The sequence below is a fragment of the Cavia porcellus genome, unplaced genomic scaffold, assembly GCF_034190915.1.
Source record: "Cavia porcellus strain 051 isolate PalLab524CR breed Dunkin Hartley unplaced genomic scaffold, mCavPor4.1 scaffold_19, whole genome shotgun sequence".
NCBI classification, from domain to species: Eukaryota; Metazoa; Chordata; class Mammalia; order Rodentia; family Caviidae; genus Cavia; species Cavia porcellus.
Genome location: NW_026947502.1, coordinates 2,881,292 through 2,904,575, shown reverse-complemented (window position 1 = coordinate 2,904,575; position 23,284 = coordinate 2,881,292). Strand labels below are relative to the sequence as shown.

Here is a 23,284-nt window from a genome sequence, read left to right as displayed (position 1 = left end):
TTCTGCTCCAAATCTATACATTGGGATCATTAACAGGACAATGGATGCTGACTGCATCTCCTTGCAGGTAAAGGATGAAAACAACTTAGAAGTGCCAAGCAGCTGTCCTGAGGAAAGAGAGGTCCCGGATAGAGAAGGGGACAAAGACGGCCTCGGCGCGATGAAAACAAATGCTTGGTCAACTCTGAAGCTTGCTAAGGAACACACTCGGTATTTTGAAGACTGGTATGCCAGGGAGAGAAGCAGCAGCCTACGTGTATATATACATATATAATATATATTATATATATATATAATGCCAGGGAAGATGTGGTACAGTGCAAAGACCTTGTATCTAATTCTCTCTGCAGGAAAAACAAGAAAGAAAGAAAAATAATGAAGCTAGGCAATGAACCTCTGACTGCTAAGCCACGTGCAGGTACTGTGTACCTCGCAGTGGCGATCCAAACACAGCAGTAAGAAACTTTCTTGCTTAAACCGCAGAAATCTACCAAAAAGGGCTCAGGAAGTACTGAGAGCACCAGCCCACGTTAAATGATACTTTGAGGACCAAATAATCAAAATCAGCACAGAACAGGAAACTGCAAAGCAGGTTTTCTTTAGTGATTGTGAAGCAAACAAAAACACAGCAGGGGCAACAGCAGACTCATGACAGAAGCTAGAGGAGACAGAAGTGGACCTTGTGTGGCACCTGGCTCGCGGATTAACCCTGATGAGAACTGTGCAGGGCAAAACCATGCTGAGGAATAACTATCAATTTTTATGATGATAATTGCTTTGTTCTTAAACTTATAAAATGTATCCTTATTTTCTGTCAATATATTTAAGGTGCGCAGAAATAGAAATTCCATTAAAAGTCATGGCGGGGAAATTGCCACAGGTGAAAGGAATCTGCAGGTGTTGATAATTACTAAGCTGTGGGATACAGCTGTGATTATGCTATCTGCCTGGCTTCATCTGGCCTTTCCACTAAAGGCTACATGTAAGACTTCCAACAACCCAGAGAGCAGAATTTTGAACCCCAAAAATAACACTCTTTAGAAAGCCAGTTTAGCATGCCTCTGTGATAAGGCAGTGGGATTTACCTGAGGAAGCTTTAGCCAAATCTATCTTGGGGATCCAGGAGAAGAGCCAGCAGAATGATTTAAAAAGTTCTAAGTTTGTTCACAATAAAAGCACCAGTAAACCTAGCTAGAGCAGAGGAGAAGGTTGCTGAAGTTGAATAGGAAACCATAAAAGATGGTCTGAGGCCAGCACAGGAAAGAGCAGGATTCCAGCCTTGACAGCCTTGAGGTTATCAAGGTGGAAGCAGGTGCTCGGAGAGGAGCACCCCCGAGAACCATGCCCAGAATGCTGGCACCTGGACAGTTTTATCCTAGAGACTGGGTGCCGAGCGCTCAGCACACCAGGCATTCGACCCTGACACCCAAGAGAGAAAGAAGCCTGGCTGCTGCTCTAGCTGGGGACAGACATTGGATCACCCCATGGTGCTGGTTTTATGAAGAGGACCACCTGGAGGGCTCTCCTTGAATAAAGATTGATTCCCTCCACCCTGGCTGAACCTGCTCTCTCTCCATGTACTGATAGGTACAGAGCTGGCTAGGCCATTTCCTTTCCCTTCAGTTGGCTCTAAGCAATGTAGACAGGGCTGGCTGAAGGACTGATGTGGAATCTTTGAAGCCAACCCAGTGTTTATCTGAATGGTTGAGCCCAGTGGGATGCAGAGCCACTATTCCAGGGCTGTTGGCTGGGTTCAAGCCTCTAGATAAGAGGCTATGACTTCCCAGGGCACAACATTTTACACATCAGAACTGAGGTACTGCCCCCTGAACATTAACTGCTACCCCAACTGTGTTATGCAGACTGGTCTTTCTGTATACCTTTCTCTCTGCCTACTGCAGAGGTATGTTCTGGCCTCCTGCCCAGCCCAGCTCACACAATCATGGAATTCCCACCATTCTCGGTCACTCATCCTCGAGCCACTCCCTTCTTCACCAGTTAACAGCATCTAGGTCAGTCCCTGGGTCAAGGCCTTTGTTCCGTGAACCTCGATCCGGACCAGACTCTGGACCCCTTGTCTGCCCGTATGTGTAAATATGTCTGAGTGTGTTTATTCTCGCCCTGGGTTGCACTGGAGGCAGTAGATTGGAATCAACTTAGCAGAATTCCAATACTGTTCCCATGTCAGGCCGTGATGAGGACGAGAAAAGGGGCCTCCAGTTTTAGGTGCATGTAGGATGTAAGAATTGTGGGATCAGGAAGGCTTCCATGCAGATGTCTGAAGAGGGGCTGGGCGAGCAGGCACTGTGCCCCTGAGTGTGAGTGTGAGGACGAAAGTGCAGTGGAGACTCCAGAAGTCTGGGGAAGCCAGGAACACTGATCATCTGAGGAACACTGCAGCAGGGAACAGAGCCAAGCCCAGAGGAAAGCCCTGGAGGTGCATCCACAGCAGTGCTGTTGGGGCCGCATCACCCAACCCTTCACGTCCACATCTTGCCAAAGGTTGCCTCTGATACTGCACGTGGAAAAACAGGACTTACTATTTTTCTGCTGGGTTTTGGCCTTGCTTTGTTCCCATTCCTAGCTATTTCCCTGTTTGTAACTTTTGGAATGAAAATGTCTATCTTGTGCCATTAAAGTTGGACGTGTTTAACCTTCTTTTCATTTGTAAGGGGCTCAGAGCTAAGAGTTCACCTTAAACCTCAGGAGACTTGTGACTGGTTCTTTTCAGCAACTGTTAGGATTTTTGGCAGCTCTTGGATACGAAATAAATGCCTTTTGCATGAAGGGATGTACATGAATCTTTGGGGGCCCAAGGGCAGAATGTTAAGGCTTATATGCAGGAGTCCCCCCAAAGCCTCGTGCAGTCATAGGTGGGCCTTTGCGGATGGCTGGATCTCCAGAGTGTGATGCTGGGACGAGGGCACGTGACTCCTAAACCACTGCTGGGTTAGCATAGCTCTGGGTGGGATTAGAGGCACACGGGAGGGGAAGAGGGCTTCTCTTCGTGTTGCCACTTGCTTGATTTGCTACTTTCACCCCCAAAGGAACTGCTTGTCCTCCGCCTGCCCCTCTGCCAGGCCACAGCCCACCTTGGAGCCTTCCAATTACGGACTTTACAGATGGTGGCCTAAGTAACCCTTTCCTGCCATAGCTTTTGGTGTCAAGTATTTTGTCTCAGTCAAGTCACCTCGCCATTCCATCCTCATTTAAAAAGCTCCTCTGAGTCAGGCAGTTGCTTTTATAACCTCCAACCAGCCCTGCCCCACATGTGTACACAATTACAGTCACACGGTGGTGTCCCCAGAAGGGGCGACAGAAGAAGCGAAAGCGAGCTAGAAAGCAGAGAAGGAAATCAAGATTTAAAAACTTCGACTTCTGGGACACCAAGTCTCCTTGGAGCTGTCAGGCTGAGGATGGCACCCTATCCCGGGAGGGTGGGGGCTGCTCCCCTGGGAGAGGCTGTGGAGTCCTGTGTTTCCCCAGACCCTGCCCTGAGTGAGCCCTTTACACCCACACCACAGTGGGAAGGACAGCAGTTCCCACACTTCAGTGAGTTAGTCTAGGAAACAGTTGAATTCGAATCCTTTAATTGTTTTGTCTTATTCCCTAGAGTCTCAAGAATTGCTAAAAAATCCCAATGCTTAAAAAAAAAAAAAGAAGACAGACATCCTTCATCATAGAAATTGCAAGGCTTTCAGAAATTCTGTGCCTGGGATCAGGTGACAGATCACAGGTGCTATTGAAGTGGCCTCACTGCCATAGAGTCTGATCTGTGACACTGCACAGGAAGGTGTGAGGGCCATCAGACCAGGAATTAGCTCGTGTCTGCACACAGTAGTTTGGATTCTGCCTCAGCTGAGAGCTCTGAGGCTGATCTTTCTGTCTCCAGGACACCATGCCCTGGGGAATAGTGCACATCCCTCCCTGTCACCCCAACAGCACAGTAAGTGGCCACGGTGCTCCTCAGTTTCACTACCTAGAAATGGCTTTGTTTCTAGGAAGAACGTTCCAGAGCTGTTTCACTTTCCTGTTCCTGGAATCTCAGTGCCCTCCACTTTGAGCTCCTCCCATGTCCAGGGTTGCCCAGATCCCAGTCTGAGGAGGGCGGAGCCAGAACCGATTTAAGTCCTCAGCTCTTCACTCAAGGTGCTGAAGGTCAGTACAGTTTGCCTCCGTGCTGGCCACCTGAGCCTTGCCCTACCCTGCCCTGCGCTGCCCTGCCCTACCCTGCCCTGCTCAAGGAGAACAGGTGTGGACAAAAGGTATTTCCTGTGCCCGGGCTTCCCCACACAGTACATTTGGCTCTTCTGGCTGAACTTCAGGAGCTCAACTCTGACACCAGAAACCTGTTTTCTCCAAGGACCTGGTGAGTGAGAAAATACTTTGGAATTGCTGGAGACCTAAGAATAGGTAGCTCAGTGGGTGTGAGGGGGAAAGAAATGTTTGGTCAGTTTGGGCTGTAAGGGGTACGCAAGCTGAGGAGGGGTGGTACATGGACAGCTATAAACCACACAGACAGTGCAAGCATTTGGATACTGTCAGGCAGCAGTCACAGACAGGCTTCCCCCTTACACTGCTGAAGGACCCTGTGAAAGACAGCAGGGTCAGCGGGCAGGGCCTTCACCGAGAACCTCTGGCACCACACATCCCCGACTCACACCTAGACACTCAATCAGAGCAGAGGGCTCTCATCAAACCAGAGGTGCTGGCTGAGGGCCCATGTGCTCTACTCCAATCCCTGGATGGACCTCTCCCCACCAAATGCTGCCTTGGCCTTTGGCTCTTGCTAAAGAGCTCTGCACTTACAGGGGAATTTCCCTTGGATCCCAGCCCTGACCTTGATTTGCTAAGGATTAGATCACAGTTAGGACACAACCTATCAGAGTCCTTGATCCTTCATGTGACTTGGAGGACCCTTAGAATGGTCTTGCTCAGCCACCAGGATGCCAGGAGGATTTATGTATGCATATTCACTCAAGGCCCTTAATAAATCCTCCTCCCCCTCTCCCCAGTCTCTCTCCACCTCACACTCCGTGAGTGCATCTGAATGGCTCTAGGACGAGGGGACAGGCACCTTGCGAAGTGCTCTGCCCAGCTGCCACAAGTGGACTGTTGAGAAGGAAGTAGTCATAAGCACTGTGAAATGATGTGGGAGAGAGCACAGCAGCATGGGTGTTGTGTGGCTGACATTCGCACAGGGGCAGAGTTGGATGTCCACCTCTGTTTCCTCCAGTTCCTGGCACTGGACCCCCACTCTCCCTGTCTGCTCAGTTCTTCAGGACCAGCCTCCGCACACACGCCCGTGCCCTCCCACGTGTCCTCCCCACTGACATCCCCTGGAAACGCCCAGCACTGAGCCAACGTGTGTCGTTCCTGAGGTGCCCCTAGTCGGTTCCCCTTTGGTTGCGGTGGCTGTCTAGCTCTCAGGCTTGCTGGCTGTATACTGTAAAACACTTTATTTCTCAAAGGAGCTCTAGGGAGCTGCTTTACACATACCAAAGGGAGGCCTCTCTAGCTTCTAGCTGGCAAGGTTTCCCCTCTATTTACGTGAAAAGGAGCCCGTCGCACCAACTCCATGTCCCTTAGTGGCTAAGCGGTCACTCACCATCCTGGTGACACCAGGGCTTCCCCAGCCCCTTGCTTAGAAAATGCTTCCATCATTGCTGTAGACACCAAACTACATCTTATGTACCCACTCAGGAAAGTGTCCTTGCTCCCTCCTGCCCTCCTGGGCTGCAGTACTTGACTTCACAGGCCTCTGGAGAAGGATCTGATCCCACACTGTTGTCCAGGGCATTGCTTCGGCCTGTCTTTGGCCTGGATATTAACCTTCACTTGAGCCTTCTTGCTTCTTGCTATAAAACTTCTCACTTTCTCTCTGTGAGGATCAGGGCACGAGTTTTCCACATCATGCATTATTATGGTTCTTCCTTGTGCTGGACTTCGGGGATAAGTGTTCTGTTGTCAAAAGGCTGAGGCACGGGGGACCCTGGTACCAGGTACAGTCCACTGTGGACATCAGGGAAGGTGACAGAGGGACCTCCTTGGCCTGCCTCCCGTCACAGAGCACCCTCTCCTGCCCCTCCTGCAGTCTTTGCTCACACCTCGTCTTCTCCTGATACTCTCTGCCCTCATCAGTCCCCTTCTGGCCTCTGTCCCCGCCTGGCCATTGGCCCCTTTATTGCACCAGCTGCGGTCTGCAGAGGAGTGGGCTCCAGCACAGGTGGGCTGGCCTGTGAATGTGCCAAGAGGACAGTCCAGCGGCTCTCTAGTTTCTTTGTATGATTTTATTCTTTAGAGCAGCTTCAGTTTCAGACAGAAGGGAAGGGACACCCGTGTACCCGCTCTCTCTGCGTGTGCTTAGTCTCCCCATTTCCACACCGTCCTGCAGAGTGGTGCATTTGTGACAACAGATGAGCCACACTGACATGCCATAATCACCTAAAATCAAGAATTCAGGGCTGGCTCCTGTTGGTGCAGTCAAGGCCTGGAGAAGCGTACAATGCCTCGTGTCCACTCCTATAGCATCACCCTCAGTCCCTGACAGCCAAGGCATTTCAGGCTCTTCCATTATTCTGCCTTGTCCAGAAGGTCATGGAATTGGCCCTGCACAGCGTGGAGTCTCGTGGCTTCTTTCATTTTCCAACGTGCATTCGAGCTTTAGCTTCCTTCAAGTCCATTCGTGGTGTAATGACTCCTTCCTCTCTGTAACTAAACAGCAGTCCCATGTCCAGAGCAGGCCCCAACCATTAAGCCGTTTAGTAACTGCAGAAAAGCCTTGCTGCTTTGTCCCCTCCCTGGTAAGCTGAGGCAGGGTGGCAGACTGCAGCCCTTCCAGGGGGAGAACCAGCAGTGTCTCCTGAGATCCATGCCATGTTGGAACTGAGGACGCTGTGAAAACAAATGACCATGCTGCCTCCCTGCTTAGCAATAGTGAACCTACTGCTACATGGCCTAGAGTCAAATATCCCACTTCCCTGATCCTCCTTCTCCTCCCCCCCGCCCCGCCCATTAGCAAATGGGAACCAGAAATCTGAGCATCTCCTGGGAGGCTGACCATAGCAAATAAGGGGGATTTCCTTCTACCATTTCTTTGAAGGCAAGTATTTTTATTACTGTTTTGCTCTTTTCTGATTAATGGTACTGCTTTCCCAAAATAGAATATTGAATCTATTCAATATTCTGTTTTGATAAGTTCTATAGTGTTCTGTATTTCATCTCAATTTGATATACGGGATTGAAAGAACAACTATTATAAAGATAACAAAATATACTGTGATACCTATTACTGTTATCCCGGTAACCTGCTGTGAAGTTCTATACCAATTTCACTGTAGGATTTAGTGGGCTTTATTCTGACTTTGTGTTGTATACTTTCAAAATAAAATTAAAAAAAAAAAAAGATGCAAGATTACAAACAGCAAAAAAAAAAAAAAAAGAAAAGCCTTGCTGATTTCAAGGTTTAGCTTTCTGCCAAAGCTTCTAGAAGCATCAGTGTACAAGTTTTTGTGTGAACAAAAGTTCTCAACCACTTTGTGTAAATATCAGGGCCCTGAATACTAACTGTATTTCCTTTTCTACAAACCTGCCGAGCCATCTTGCAAAGCGGACGTACCATTCTGAATGCCCACCAGGGTGGGGTCCCTCCCGTGGCCCCACATCCTGGCCAGCATTTGCTGCTGTCAGGGTCCGGACTGCTGGGTTGCGGTTTCTCCTCACTGTTCTCTTTCCCATGTCTCTCACGGTGAGAGCCGGGCTGCATTTCTCTGTGGACATCTTCTCTCATGAGGTCTCTGCTATCACCCTTGGTCTGCTTTTACTCATATTGTTCATTTTCTTATTTTTCCATTTCAAAGATCTTTGTGCATTTTGTACTATAGTTCTTCACCAGATGAGCATTTGTAATTTAGAAACTGGAACCCAGAAAGCTTGCACCAAGCTGCCTCCCCAGTCCTTTTTGTTTTGAGAAAGGGCCTTGCTGAGTTTCCCAGGCTGCGACAGTCCTTGTGCTCTTTAGGCCTCAGCCTCCCCCACCGCCCTCGTCCCCACCCCGTGACAGGGTTTCAGGCACGAGCCACCACTCCCAATTCTCTCACAAATATTTTTACGCAAGTCTGTGGATTTGTCCCTTGATTCTCTTGATACTGTCTTCCATAATATTTTTTATTTTAAGGCAGTCCACATTACCAATGAGATCTTTCATGAATGGATTTCATGGTATATCTAAAAATCATCTCCATTCTCCAGGTCACTGGATTTCACTTTGTTTGTTAAATTCAAGTCTATAATTTATGTGACAAACCTTAATTTATGTGACGGGTGAACACATGGCTGTCTGGTCGATAGGCACTTTTTCTGAAGGAACATCCTTGCTTCATTGCATTGCTGTGACCATTAGACTAAGATCAGGGGAGTACGTTTATGGGACTCTCTGTCTGGATTTGACTGTGGTGCTTTTCTCTGTCTGCCTGTTCTCTCATGAGCTTTGCACTGTCATGACGATAGCTTTGTAGTCTTGAAACCAGATACTGTTGTGTAGTGGTTTGATGCCAGGTCTACTGCTGCCTTTGTAGATGGGCTGCCATATTAACAAGATAATTTCCTGAAAACAGAAATAACCAAAGCAAACTGAACAAAACGTAAAAGTGCTTGAACGGAAAATCAGATATTAAATTCATGAGGAAACTCTTTAAGGTGCAGGGAACTCCAAGACAAAGAAAGAGTCTGCAGAAGGGGTGACTGCACCCAAGCCAGGTGTCCTGGTCACACCTCGAGGAAGCCCTTCCCAGCCACAGTGTGGAACCTGGACTGAGGTGCTGCCGCATCCTGACAGGAAAGCTGAGGTCTTCCCGCTGTGCCCACCTTGACCTTCCCACTGTGTCTTTTTTTCTAGAGTCCTGGACGGCTCACAACCATGGGCCAACTGTTTTCCGCAGACTCCAGCACAGAGAGTAAGACCTTAGCCTCCAGCTTCAACGAGTATTTTAAAAATTTCAAGCAGGAAAGCAAAGTCCTCTCAGAGGAAGCCAAGGTGTTGATTCAGTACTTTCTGGAGAAGGGGGACGTTCCGAAAGCAGTTTCTATAGTTAGCTCTGCTTTGAAAGACATCAAAAATGCTCCACTGAGCATTGCAGTGACAGGGGAGAGTGGAACAGGAAAGTCCACTCTGATCAATGCCCTGCGGGACATGGGGAATGAAGAGGAAGGTTCTGCTCCAACTGGGCCAACAGAGACCACCATGGAGAGAACTGAATACAGACACCCAAGGTTTCCTAGTGTGTCGATATGGGACCTGCCTGGCCTGGGGACCACCAACTGCCCTCCAGAAACTTACCTGCAGAAAGTGAAGTTCGCTGAATATGACTTTTTCCTGATCGTTTCTGCCACCCGCTTCAAAGACAATGATGCACAGTTGGCCAAAGCTATTGCAAAAATGAAGAAGAACTTCTATTTTGTTAGGACAAAAATTGATACTGAGTTAGCCAATGAGGAGGTCGCTAAGCCTACAACCTTTAATAAGGACAACATCCTCCGAGTGATATCACGTGACTGTGAGAAAAAACTGCGGGAGGCACAAGTGACAGCCAGTAAAATATTCTTAATTTCCAGCCTTCATCCACATGAATACGACTTCCCTGAGCTGCAGAGCACCCTTGTGACGGACGTGCCTGCTCAGAAGCGCCACGTCCTCATGCAGTGCCTGCCCAGTGTCACCGAAGCTGCCATCGATCGGAAGACAGATGCCCTGAAGCAGATGATGTTTATGCAGGCTCTGAAGTTTGGAGCTGTAGCCACCAAGCCCTTCACGGGTCACATCAGTGACAAAGACATAGAGAGGCTGGAGGAGAGCTTAGTCCAGTACAGGTCTTACTTCAGGCTGGATGATGCGTCACTAGAAAAGGTGGCCAAGACTTTGCACGTGTCCGTGGAGGTCATCAAGGCAAACCTCCAATCTCCCCACCTGCTGTCTGCTGAGGGTGATGAATCCTTAGTGGAACAGATGAGCCAGGTTATTGAGTCAGCTAATTTAGCAGGAGAATTTTTTGTCTCTGGCCTTTACTTTACAATGGTCTTTTGTTTGCAATATCACTTCCTTGACATCGTGGCAAAGGATGCAAAAGCTCTGCTTGAAAAAATACATCTTTTTGGTGCCTCTGCCAGCTCTTAAGGTGGCTACAAAAGGAAACTGAGGCAGCCGGCCCCTGCCTTAGCCCCCCGGCTCTCCTGGCTCTGGACTCTGGGAAGATGGCTCAGGGCTCCCTGAGGCAGGCGGCGGGGTAATACAGTAATAAAGCACAGCAATCTGAGATTTCACGCTAAGAGGACAGAACATCTCACTGTCTGCTGGCCACGTCACACCCTGGGCCCCTCTTACTGAAGATCCAACAGTAAGAACTTGCCAGGCACATTGGCAGGACTTCCCAAATATCTGTGAGTGGGTGTGTACAGAGCGTGTTTTCCGTGTTCCTGACATTCTGCTACAAATGTACACACTCTGGTCACCAGTGGGACAATTAATATTGGCGGCTGTGCTCCTTAGTTCCTTTGGGTTAGCATTTTCTTGGGTAAATATGAACCATAATGAACTAAAAGTTGTGTAATGTGTCACGCGAGAGAAACAGTACCGAGGTCAAACTTTCATGCATGAGACTGTGAGGGCAAAGGCGGGAACCCCACGCTGGGGGCTCACACTGGACACCCCGGCGCTGCTGGGTTGCTAACGTGGCATACTTTGTGACTGAGCATGAGAAATTAGGGAATAAGAGAAAGGAAGATAATATTAAAAGTTCATTAAAAATAAGGAAAGCTACAAAATTTCCTTAGATAAAAGTGCCTAAACTTTCATATAAGAAATGAAATTAAATTAGAAACAAGGAACCAGCAGCAGCAGCAGCAGCCATGCAGTGCCCAGGAAGAGAAACAAGACCCCAATCCCTGCTCCCCGTGAGCCAGAGGATGCGCAGGCTGGGGAACAGGGAGAGCCGCCCTCGGCCTCCACCGAAAAGCTCCTGGCTGACTTGGAGGAACACAGGCCGAGCTGAGAGCAACTGAGGTGCAAAAGCAACTTAATTCTCGTATTCTTACTGACTCTGCAGGCCTAAAGCCAGTAGTCAGGGTCTATTTAGAGGATAACAATATGCAATATAGCAACCATGGGGGATTTCTTTTTGTCTTGTTCTTGAAATCAATATTCAATATTCTCACTGTTTTGTTTCATTTTATTGTTTTGTTTTCTTCAATGTTCTGTTTTGATTGGGTTTATGGTGTTCTATTTTACTAGATTTTAGTATGTCTGATGGTATGGGCAGCAAATTTGAAGGCAAAAATAAGGGATTATGGTAGCTATTGTTCATTCCCTATTATCCTGTTTGGAAGTATTCTATCACTTTCACTGCTTTGATTGGCTTTCTTTTGTTTTATTTTGTTTGGTTTTGTTCTCCTTACAATATAATTTTAGAAAAAAAGTAGAATAAAGAAACCATTTCTTCCCTATCTGAAAAACTGCAAAATCTAATTTATGGGTGAATTTCTAGAAAATGGTTTCTCACATTCAAAGCTGCTGCCAACAGAAAAGTGACAGAACCCAGTACTGTGGGCTATTTGGCAGCCCCAGTGGAGTTACACAGGCGTTTGTAAACACAGAGGCCTCATTTGGGTGGTTTTCATTTCTGAGCACAATGAGTGCTTCCTTCAAAGCCTCCACAGAGTGCGCATTGCCGCAAACAATGATGCAAATCGCACCCCTAAAGTCCCAGCCTGTAAAAGGCTCATCTGGCCATCGGGGGAGAGGACTGGGACCCAGCACCCAGGAATACGCTGTGAAAATCCCACCACTTCTTTCACTGCTGGTGTGAAACTCATGGAAAATTCTTCCCAGATCCCACGCCCCAAAGCACATGGACCCCCGTGTGGAGACTTACTTTCCGATAAGTCAGATCATCTCCCTCCGAGGCTGCCCAATAACTGTTCTTGTTCTTGTTCTGAGAAAATCCATCTCCCGCAACCCCATCACGCATTCCCCGAGAATAAGATCGGAGAAGTTCACACGATGTCCATTTGCAGTACAACGGGGTGCCCACTGGGGTGCTGCTCCACATGCTGCCCCTCTTCCTGTCCACTCACACTGACAAGCTGCAGGCTGTCTCAGGGAAAAGGCTGCTCAGCACATTCCACAGTGTCAGGACCTAAATTGCACTGCTCCCTGTCCTGGGGAATCCACTCTCCCCTCTGGGGCCCTGTGCACCCCACTGAGCTTCTCCTGCTCTGGATTGTACACAGACTGCTGCCTGTGTTCTGCGGTCACCAGCCAGTCACTCCTTCCTTTGCAAAATTAGAAGAGGATGTGTTCGGCCACAATTATCATGTAGAAACACATTTATAAGACATCAAACTTATAGATATTTCATGATCAATTAGAAATCTCTGACCGCTTTTCTGTGTCCTCCTGTTTCTGCTGAATTCAACTGACCTTGACGGTGTCCAAGCCCAGCTGCGCACCTCTGATGAGCGCTGAGTCACAGTAATTTGTGTACCTTAAGGCGCCCTGGACTAACCCAAGGGCCCTCCCCGGAATGCTCCATGTCATGGTAATGACTTCCCTGTGCTCACTCTGTAAGGGCTGCTCCCCCGTGCCCCAGTGACTCTGTAACATGATGAACAATTCCTTTGTTTCCAGACCAGCCTGCCTGCCAATATAGGCCTCAATGTACCTAAGCAGCTATGTGACGCTTTGTCACTTGTTTTAAACCTCCCACTTCTAAATTGCATGTAAACTGACTCTCCCTAACTCAGCCCTGTTGCCTTTGAGGAATTATCCCGTAGCTGCTGTGAAGATCCAACAGTCTGCTGGTGTAAAGCTTACATGGCGCCCTCTTCTCTCCTTGGTGCAAAGGGTCTTCCTTCGGGTTTGGTTTGGTGAGAGTTTTCCTGCAAGAGAAGGAGGCGAGCTTTTGCTGTTTTGTGTCTGCAGCTGGTGTCTGGGCAGCAGCTGTTTCTGGGAGGAAGGTGGTGGCAAACAGGACAGCAGACTTTTTGTAGACAGCATGAGTAAGAAAGCGAGCACAACCAGGAGAAGCAGCAAGCTTTGATTTGTCTATGGCGGCTGAGAGAAGCTGGCATTTTGTAAGCTGTGAGTCCTGGAGATGGTGTTATGGCAGAAAAATGAGCTGAAAGCCATGTATGCTGGCCCTTGCCTCTCATCCCAGCACTCCGGAGGCCGAGGCAGGAGGGTGGGAGCAAGTTGCAGGCCAGCCTGGGCTACAAAGTGAGTTTAAGGCCAGCCTGAACTGCACAGTGAGACCCTGTGTCAGAGACCAAAAACCAAACAAAGCAAAACAAAAACTCAGCTCAAATCAACACCAGTGATTCAAAAATGGCAGTTTGCAATTTTAGTTACCTGGTCCAGCTTTGTCAGGTAGGGACTGTAACCTACACAGGGGGTGGGATCTGTGCCACAGATTACAGTGTGGAGTCCGCTATGGGAGGGGTGAGGGGGAGAGGAGGGCTGTGCAGAGCCTGGACAGCCAGGAGGGAGCGGGGAGCCGGAGGTGGGAGCCCCCAGAGGGCAGAAAGGACTGTGGTCATCCCCTGGGCAGACATCGCTTACAGCAGACAGATTTCTCCTTCAGGGTGACCAGAGGATCCCGAGGCCTTGTAACTCCACGGTGTCCTTAGGGAGGCGGTGAGCTGAGGTCAAGGGCACCTTCCCTGCAGGAGGGGCAGCGGCCTGCAGCCAGGAAGGCTGGCAAGGAGGGCCGTGCACCCCGAAGGTTACACGTGTATTTGACCCAGTAATCCCACTTGCGATCGCTATACAGTGAAAGTAGAGTTCTCAGGAGAGGGCATGAGCCGAAAGGTAGTCAGTGCAGCGCTGTGAGCTGGGACGAGACTGTAAGCAGCTCAGGTGGCCCTTACCGGGGCTCACCCCTGAAGAGATGCCCCACAACCCCAGCCGTGCGCAGGGAGCACCGTGTGGTGTCATCTGGAGAGTACGTTAAGTGCAAAAAGGGACGGTGGACAAGTATGTGTAAAATAAGTTGCTCCAGGCTGAAGAAAGCTCAAAGCATAAACGCGTTTTCCTTCACATCTTAGACTGAAAGACTAAAACAACTTCTTTCTTTAACAACTTCTAAATAAAACAGTTATCTTCAGGAAACAGATGGCTCTGGGTGGAGATTTGACTAATCACATAAGGTTTCATCTTATACCCAGGCTAACGTTTATATAGCTGATGGCTAAGTGGTTAAAGTTTTAAAAATACATTTGTGGGCTGGGGAGTTAGCTCAGAGGCATAAACGCCTGCCTTGCAAGCAGGCCGTCCTGAGTTTGATCCCTGGCACTGATAAAAAGAAAAAAAATACATTTGTGCTAGCACAAAATAAAATCCAACAGAAGAGTCTCCCCTTGATTTTGGCCTAATCAAATGGAAGTTAATGCAAGATTTTAAAATACACTATTTGAAATGTCCCTTCTGATTTCAGTGAAGCAGCACAGGGCAGAAAGTCAGCCTCCTTCCTGGCAGATGAGGGGCAGGGCCCAGTCCAGCAAGGGACCAGCACTCTCACACCTAAACAGGACTGAGCCATCAGGGGAGGCCTGTGCTTGGGGTGATTTCCACCCCTCCGCCATACACAGTCAGCCACAGGCAGGGGACAGAAGCCGGTCCCGCCACCACTGCTCACTGAGGTAGAGGGACCGGGCCCAGGGACCTGCTGGCAAGTGAGGCTCCGGGAGCTCTGTGCTCACACCCTGCTTCTCAGCACAGTGTCTCTGCTGCACTGGCCCCGGGGTTTTTGGTCTGGCTGCGGCAGGGACCTCTGGCCAAGGCTCCTCAGCATCTCCCAAGTGCAGCACTGGTGACAGCAGGGGACAGTGAGCTCCGGGCTCAGGGCCTCTGTCTCTCTCCCCCTGTCTCCTCTGCATGACGGCAGAGCAGGTGACACCCTGGGTCACAGGGCCCCTCCGTGCAGCGTGGCCCACCGGTGACCTGTGCTCAGGCGGGGTGGACCTGCCCAGCAGGCCTGCCTGCTGCTTCTGTGGTACAGTCACTGTCAGACAGGAGTAGCAGCTGCTTGGAAAGCTGTGTGGCACTTTCACAGCAGACAGCCGGCTCCCTCTTGGCACAGGGACTTCTCCAGGGCAAGGTGACTTCACGGGGACGTACTGAAGACACACCTGGAGGATGAGGGTCCTCTTGCTGAGTCAGGCCTGATTCCCTGACTCCCGTGTAACCTGTCACCCTCTGCTCCGTCTGGCCTCCCCACCTCACTTCTGTTCCCACCATCACCAAACTGGGGTGGAGCCGCCCACATAAAGCCAGCTCCTGAATCATTCTGAGGGTCTGGAGGTAGGCGTACGCCCAGGGGCAGAGACGCTCGAGGCACAGTGCTATAAAACTGTGTTTTCTGTTCTTTGACACAATTTCTAGTCTGCTCCATTTCATTCTGGCATTTTAGATTTTAAGCCACTTAGCTGCTTTTACAACCTCAAAATGGTCGTGGTGTTCACGACTCTACACAAAGATCACATTTTACGTTGGTGGCACCATCAGACTCATGTGTCCTTCACGCCACCCACACCTCTTTCCGACCACAGATGGGCGGTGGAAAGGGGCTGGCATCTATTAGCGAGGCACCGAGGACTTCTGGGCCAAGCACCAGCCTTGCTCAGGATGTTCCATGCGTAGGCGTCCAGGTGGCCCTGAAGTCACCGACTTCCCAGTGCCAAACTCGGCAAGAGTTAGCACGAGTTGTCATCGTGGGCTGCCTTAGCTTCCTTCTGCACCCAAAGAGGCAGAAATTCGTCCCCGGAGAACACTGACCGTCTGCCTTTCATGGACAGAACTGTGAAATAATGCCTGCCTCTTTGTAGACCTGCTTCTTTCCAGATCTGACTGGGAACCAAAGTGACGCACCGCGTGTCTAGCAAGTTTACAAACATGCTGAGTGATAGGATTATTTCCAAAAGATGAAAGTATTTCTGAAAGTTGAGGAGTACAAAACAAAAGAGGCCTTTGTTCCGGGAACATGAGGAGAGAGCACTGGCGTGCTGGCTGCTGGAATCAGGGGATCTCTCTCGCAGACACGTGGTGTGGGGGACTGTGAGTAGCCTAAGCTGAAGGCAGTGCCCTAAGGCCATTAGAGATGCACAGGTATTTCATTGCCACAGGCTTTGAGCCAGGGGCAGATTCCGAAGGGTGGGGGATGTAGAGTTACAGGTAAATCTCGAGGGGCGGGAGTTGGGGGGAGACAGGAGCTTTTTGATCCTGGCTGAGGTGTTTTCTGGCTACAGTGTCCGGTCTGGGCCAAGAACCCTTTGACCAAGAGCTTTCTTAAAAAAACCTCAGCACAGCGGGGAAGCCAGCTTCCAAGGAGGCACCTCAGCCTTTCCTTAATGTTATGGGGACAGGAACTGTGACCTCGTCATGACAACCAAAGAGTATTGTGTTCATCACTGAAAATTTCTCGGATGGTTTTTTGTTTGTTTGTTTGTTTGTTTGTTTTTAGAAAAACATTTCAATTCCCTGTTCATTGCATGGCATAGGTGTAATGTGCTACAGTCCAGACTGAAATTCGTCTTTCATTCCATTCTTATGCCTTCAGCTGTGTCCTTTCAGGTCTCTGCTCCTCACCATGGGTTTCGTCTTTGGTCAGTCTCACAACTCCTCCCGCAGGGAGCCGGTCTGCAGTCCATCCAGGGCTGCCTGGTGCACATGAATACGGCGACCCCTCACCCAAGCGTGTCCCCACTTTGCGTTGTTGTTATCCCAGTTCCGAGGTGCAGCCTTCCCCCGCCTGAGGCTCCCACGGACGGACGGAAATGTGCTCTGCCAGCCTGTCACTCCTGATGGCCTGCCACTCCGGCGCTGCTCCTGAGCGTTCAGTCACCCAGAGCGCAGCTGCTGGGGCGATGCCAACAGAGAGGCGCCTGCGTGCCTGCTGTGGCACGCGTGCCCCAGGTTCGCGGCCGCTGGTCTGTAGGACACCACCACTAGCAGTCAGTCTGTGACCGGGACAAAGGGAAGGGATGGAGGGGTGGGTGGAAGGCACGAGTCAGTGGGAAGAAACCAGAGGGGTCAGGCTGTAGGTCCTCACAGCTGCACGAAGGCTAAGCGCTGAGGGTCAGCGGGTCTCGGTGGGGCGGGATGCGGGACCGGGAGGAGGGACTCGGTACTGTGGGTCTGAAAGGTGGAGAAGCAGCACCAAGACAAGGGGAGAAGCAAGCCAAGGAAGAGCAAACAGAACAGAACAGGGAGAGCAGAGGGGAACATAAGCTAGGACAGACTGCGAGAGGGCAGGATACGGGAAACGTTTAAAAGGAGCTTTAAAAGCAGGAGACACAAAATTTAAAACGAGTATGACTGACCCAGAAGCAAGAACTCCAGGCAAGAAGTAGTAAGGAAGGGAAGGAGAGGAAGGCGGGAAACAGCGGAGGCAGAGAAAGCAGGGAGAAGGGCGACACCTGGTGGCCGCACAGCTCGCTGGAGGCGCTCAAGCGCCGCCCCCCGGCCGTGCGCAGGCCCCGCCCCTCAGCCTCACGCAAGCCCCTCCCCTCTGCCGTGCGCAACCCCCGCCCCCATCACGCTCAGGCCCCGCCCCAATCACGCTCAGGCCCCGCCCCCCGCCGCAGCTCCCCCCCACGCCGCTCCAGACCCTCCATCAGCAGCGCGGGCTGCAGGGCGGCTCCGGCCTCCGTACCTGCCCCGACCTCCTCCGCGGATCCGAGAAGAGGAGGACGGGAAATCGTGCTGCTGACCTCGGCTCTCCTCGTCTGCACCGCCCACTCCGCTCTGCGCCGGGAGTGGGGCGCCCAGGGCGGCTCCTCCTGCGGGCCGGGGGCGCTGCTGATCTCCGGCCCCGAGAGGGGCGCTCGGCCTGCGCCGCGCGGGAGGTTGCCCCGGGTGGCGACGGGCGGGGAGTGCCTCGGCAGGCTGGCCCACCTGCCGGCTGGGGCGGGGGCCTCCCCAACATTCCTTGAAAGCCGGATTCTCCTTGTGGGTGGGTTTCCTTGTGCTCTGTCTGAGAAGGCGCTCAGGAAGGAGCCGCAGTCGGTCCCCAGGTCGCCAGCTCCTGCAGCCAGGGCTGCCCCTGCGTCTCTGTGGCTCGGCTTTCCTGACCAGCTAAGCCGCCTTGTGGCCTTACCGTCTCTTCATGGGATCTGGGTATGATGAAAAGAAAATTAAAGACAAAAATAAAACACAAGCCTAAGAAGCATAAGCAAGCCTAGGCAGTAAGGCGCTGGCGTGCGGGGAGGGGTACCCAGGGTCACTTTGCGTCCCAGAGGTGCGGTCTCTTTTTATTCCCCCCACAGGTCCAGCCTGATAGAATTGTGGGGCAGCAGCTGAAAAGAAGTATGACATACAAATGACCTTTATTTTGAGAATGCGGGGAGAGTCCCCCTGACTCCCTGGGGTCTGGCATCTCCCCTGGGTCTGTGATCTCGCCATGGGTCGCGTGGAATGAAGGCATACATGTAGCTTAGGTTTGTGTTGGAGCCTGAGGGGGCATTAGGGATGCACAGGTATCTCATTGGGAGTCCTTTGGCGCCAGGGACAAATTCCTAGGGGTGGGGAAGATGGGGCTCCTTTATTCTGCCTGAGGCTTTACCTGCTGCAGTGTACTGTCTGGGCCAAAACGTTCACACTCTACCCCCCAAGACTGGAGAGGGAATCCAGGGCAGCCTTGCTGAGCTATAGCCCTGCCCTTTTTAATTTTTATATTTTGAAACGGTCTCACCAAGTCACTAAATTGCCCAGGCTAAAAATACAGTTATAAGATTTGGATCCTCCCTGTCTGCTTTCTTTTTTTTTTTTTTAATTCTATCTCAGCTTGGTTCTCAATTGAGTGCCCATAAGATGATTGTTCTTCCAGGGGGTGAATGGGGGGGGGCGCGGTTCCATCCCGGGTGAATCCCCCAACTCAGGAGCTGACCCCACCTTGGGAGTGGTCCGTGAGGCTGCTTTCCCTGGAATCTGAATCCACTGCAGATTTAGGACCATTCTGGATCCTAGGAGGCATCCACCCAGGGCATCTGGAGGTGGCTGCTATAACAACTGACAGCTGAGAGCCTGAAAACTCATCTAGCCATGCTGACACTCGGACTGATGAGCATGCTCTGTGGAGCCGAGCAGAGACCTGACCCAGAGATTTAAAATAATGGAGGCAAGAGGTGGGCATGGTGGGGCACACCTGCAGTCCCAGCCCTTGAGGCTGAGACAGGAGGATTACCAAAGTCTTCTGCTCACTTCCTTCTGTCCAGTCCAGCACCCGAGAGCCTCTGGACTAGCATTCTTCCTTGGGAAAAGGCCTGGCACTGCTGTCTTCATGATGGTTGGCTGCATTACCTACACTCTTGGGCTACTCCCAATGCAACCAGCTAGTGCAGAGACCTTAAAACTTGCAACCAGCAAGAATTCGTAGGAACACATTTTAATTGGAGAGCGAGAGAAACTAGCAAGTGACTTTGGCTTCAGGAGTTGATAGAGGTCAAGCCTGGCCCTTCCTGAAGGAAAGGAAGAGAAGAGAGAAAAGGACTTCAGTTTGGGGAACTGAAGGCAATACAGACCTCACAGAGGTCAGGTAAGTGACCGGCGCAGCTCCCCAATGAAACAGGAGACAGGAGACGCTTTTGTGGACGACAGTTAACTGCTAGTTTATTTACGCGGGCTCTGGTTTATATATTTGGCCGTGACCAATCACAGGCTGCCACAAGGAAGCAGGGCGGGAATAGGATGTAGGCTCTGGCTACTATATCCAGCTGTGGCCAATCAGGAGTTGCCACAGAGTATGGAGTAGAGCGCGGGGTGCGCACGGGTTGGCTAATTTAAAGAGGGACATAGCGCATTGCGGAAGCTGGCGTGGTCCTTAGTCCCTGCTGGGGTATGGTATGTTGAGCGCCTGCGCCCAACATCTCCCCCTTTCTTTATAACTGACGCAGGGTCTTCAGAGGTCCGTGCCCCTCGTGAGGTGTCAAGCTGCAGTCATGACAATGCCTCACTACTGGTTGGTGCTTTTTTGGAGGGGGCGGGAGTATTGTTTTATGATCCCAACCCGCATGCTCGCCGACATGGGGACCGGGGTGTCTCCTGGCCAAGGACGACACCCCCTGTGATGCTTTGATCCACACCTGCGTCACAGCATGGCGAGCCATGCTGCCGGGCTTTGACCAGATTCCATGATCAGCAATGCTTGTTTGATACTTTGTCCCTATTCCTTTGACTGCGAATCCGACAGAGCAGAAGTAGACTGCCGAATGCGGCAAGTGTGGTCATGGTAGCCAGAGCCCCTGTTCCTGCCCATTCCTTTATGAAAGCCAATTGGAGAGTTGGCCCGAGCTGGATCACAGGAAACTCGTCTGAGTCTGCCATAACTGGAACCGGTGTGAACTGGAGTACCTGCATAACAACAGCTGAAAGTGTACTGTTATCCCAACATTATAACATATAACAGGTTGTGGTGGAGCAATTTAGAAAAGTCATTGGCTGCAAGGGCCATACGAGATGCAAGAAGGAGGGGAAAAGGAGGCTACTAACCAGGGGAGTTGGCCAAGGTGCCATAGTTAATGGGAGTTGTGGGTGTACTTGCTAGGTCTGGCTTGTGAGGCTCCTGTTGGTTCCCCTGTTCTGTGGTTGACATTTCCTCTGGGTCGGGGTCTGGTGGTTTGCAGGGACGTATCAGGCGTTCCGGGACCCAGACAGGTTCGCTGCCTTCTTCCTGCGGGAAGATACAGACCGCCCCTCTCGCCCAACTAAGTACTGGGCTGGGGCCTCTCCACACCCCATGCAGGAGGTCTTTCCAGCGTACCCAACCATGTTTGGGTGCGACAGGGTTGGCATGTAGCTGTGCTGGCGTGGATCCTTGTGGGTTGGTGTTTACAAAATTGTAAGTGAAGAGGGCAAGATTTAGTCTGGCCCTAGGTGTCATGCCCTGGGCAATACCCTCCTTTTGTTTAAACAGAATAGACTTGAGGGTTTGATATGGCCTAACTTTAATTGCTCTTGAATAAGTTTGGATGTGGCTTTTGTTTTGTCTCGTGGTAGGGGCCGTCAACAATGGCAAGCCCCGACTCCTGCCAAGTTAACAAACTACACCTGGTGCTGACCCAGAGCAGCTGTGAGCTGCTTAATGAGCAGCATGGCTGTCTCTGCGTCTCCAAAAATTCTCCCCGCCGCCTCCATCATGCGGGCCACAAAATCTGAAAAAGGCTCGCTCGGGCCCTGCAAAATTTTTGTCAAGTGGCCTGAGACTTCTCCCCTAGCCGAGACCCATTTCCATGCTTGTATGGCTATTCTATTTATCTGTGCATACACCTCTTGTGGAAATATCAGCTGGTTATTGAGATACTGCCCTTGTCCTAATAACATATCCACGTTCCAGGCAGCCTGATTGTTCTGGGCATTAGCTTGGGCCTGTTCTGTGGCAAGTTCAACATTCCAAGCTTTCCAATCAAGATATTGGCCTGGGCTGAGCACTGCCTTGCACAAACTGGCCCAATCAGCAGGTGTCATGGCATTTCCTGCCAGGGCTTCTACTAGGGACAGGGTATACGCCCCGTTAACACCGTACATGGTGCTGGCCTCCTTAAGATGCTTTATCGCCTTTATATCTATAGGCAGGTGGGCTCTGTTTCCCTGAGCATCTACAGCAACCGGAAAAGCCTGGAGAAAATGGCCCAGGCCTCCTGGGTCCTCTCTTTTGACTTGATGCCAAAGGTCTTCCTGGAATGTCCTAGGGGACGTCTGGACCCGTTGCGGACAGCTACATAGCTGATGGCAGGGTCTCAGATAAGCATGATAATCTGGCGGGTCGGGAGGTAGAGCCGTAGGTCTTATACGGGGTGGCCCTGGGATCCCGTACTCGCTTTTATTGACCCATTTACTCTGAGAAATCCTGCGTTGCAGCTCATTTATGGCCTCAGAGTAAGGCCCTCTCGACTGCGTGTGTGTGACTTCCCCTCTTTCGGTGGTGTCTGCATCCACCATTTTGTATACTTCTTCCTCCTCCCCCTCATTATCTGACGAGTCCTTTGTTTCTGGGTTGGGTGGGGTCACCTCGCCTGCGGCACTGGACTCGCGAGATTGCTCACGGGAGGATTCTGCCTGATGGTAATCAAGCGCCATGACGCCAGCCCTTATATGGTCACGACAAGAGGTGTCTGCAAGGAAGCTTCTCACTATGGCCCAAAGGGGTCTGACTCCTGGCTCCAAGAGGCCATTTTCTGCTGCAAAGTCAAGATCTCTCCCTAATTTATCCCAGCTGGGGATGGTAATGGACCCCGTGGGACCAAACCAAGGTGCTACCTTATCGACCTGATCGAGAAAGTTTTGAATTTGTTCTCATTTCATTTGTAATCCCTTTTCTCTCAGTAAGTCGCTTAAGGTGACTGACAGTGGCTGAGCAGCCCTGTTACCCATGTTAACCGGAATTTCAAGAGTTTCTTTTTGTTTTTATTTATTTATTTTTCCCTTTTTTTTTTTTTTTTTTGTTTGTTTGTTTGTTTTTTGTAACAGGGACAGCTTAGTCCCCGCGCCCCTTTACGGCGCCCCCAAAACCTGCCTCTTTACGGCACCGGGAACTGTTTTTACGAGTTCCTCGACCCTTGCGATGCGTCCGCCCAAGGTTGCCCGATAGCCCCCGCTATCCGGCCCGCAGCCCCCGCTGCCTGTTGCGTAGCCCCCGCTACCAACGTTGAGCAGTTTAACCTGTCAGCCCCCGCCCGCCGAGTAGCCCCCGCTATCAGCGCTTGACGGTTTTACCTGTTGACGTCTCTGTTCCATCGGAGAGAGAGGTTCGTTCCCCGTACTGTCGGAGAGAGGGTCTCAGCGTTCCGGGCTCCCCGTACGGGCCACCAGTTGACCGGCGCAGCTCCCCAATGAAACAGGAGACAGGATACGGGCCACCAGTTGACCGGCGCAGCTCCCCAATGAAACAGGAGACAGGAGACGCTTTTGTGGACAACAGTTAACTGCTAGTTTATTTACGCGGGCTCTGGTTTATATATTTGGCCGTGACCAATCACAGGCTGCCACAAGGAAGCAGGGCGGGAATAGGATGTAGGCTCTGGCTACTATATCCAGCTGTGGCCAATCAGGAGTTGCCACAGAGTATGGAGTAGAGCGCGGGGTGCGCACGGGTTGGCTAATTTAAAGAGGAACGTAGCGCATTGCGGAAGCTGGCGTGGTCCTTAGTCCCGGCTGGGGTATGGTATGTTGAGCGCCTACGCCCAACAGGTAAGTCTATACGAGAAACATGCAGCAGTAACAATCGTGTGTATAGAACTATTG

The 23,284-nt window shown here is 51.0% G+C and overlaps 1 long non-coding RNA gene across 1 annotated transcript; it reads right to left on the bottom strand.

Annotated features, from left to right (window-relative positions):
• Positions 1–11,349: 11,349 nt before the first annotated feature.
• LOC134471569 (uncharacterized) lies at positions 11,350–17,833 on the bottom strand. Its single transcript, XR_010041017.1, has 2 exons — positions 17,700–17,833; positions 11,350–12,930 (listed from the first exon to the last, which is right to left on the bottom strand). It is a non-coding gene; the product is annotated as an uncharacterized LOC134471569 (long non-coding RNA).
• Positions 17,834–23,284: the final 5,451 nt, after the last annotated feature.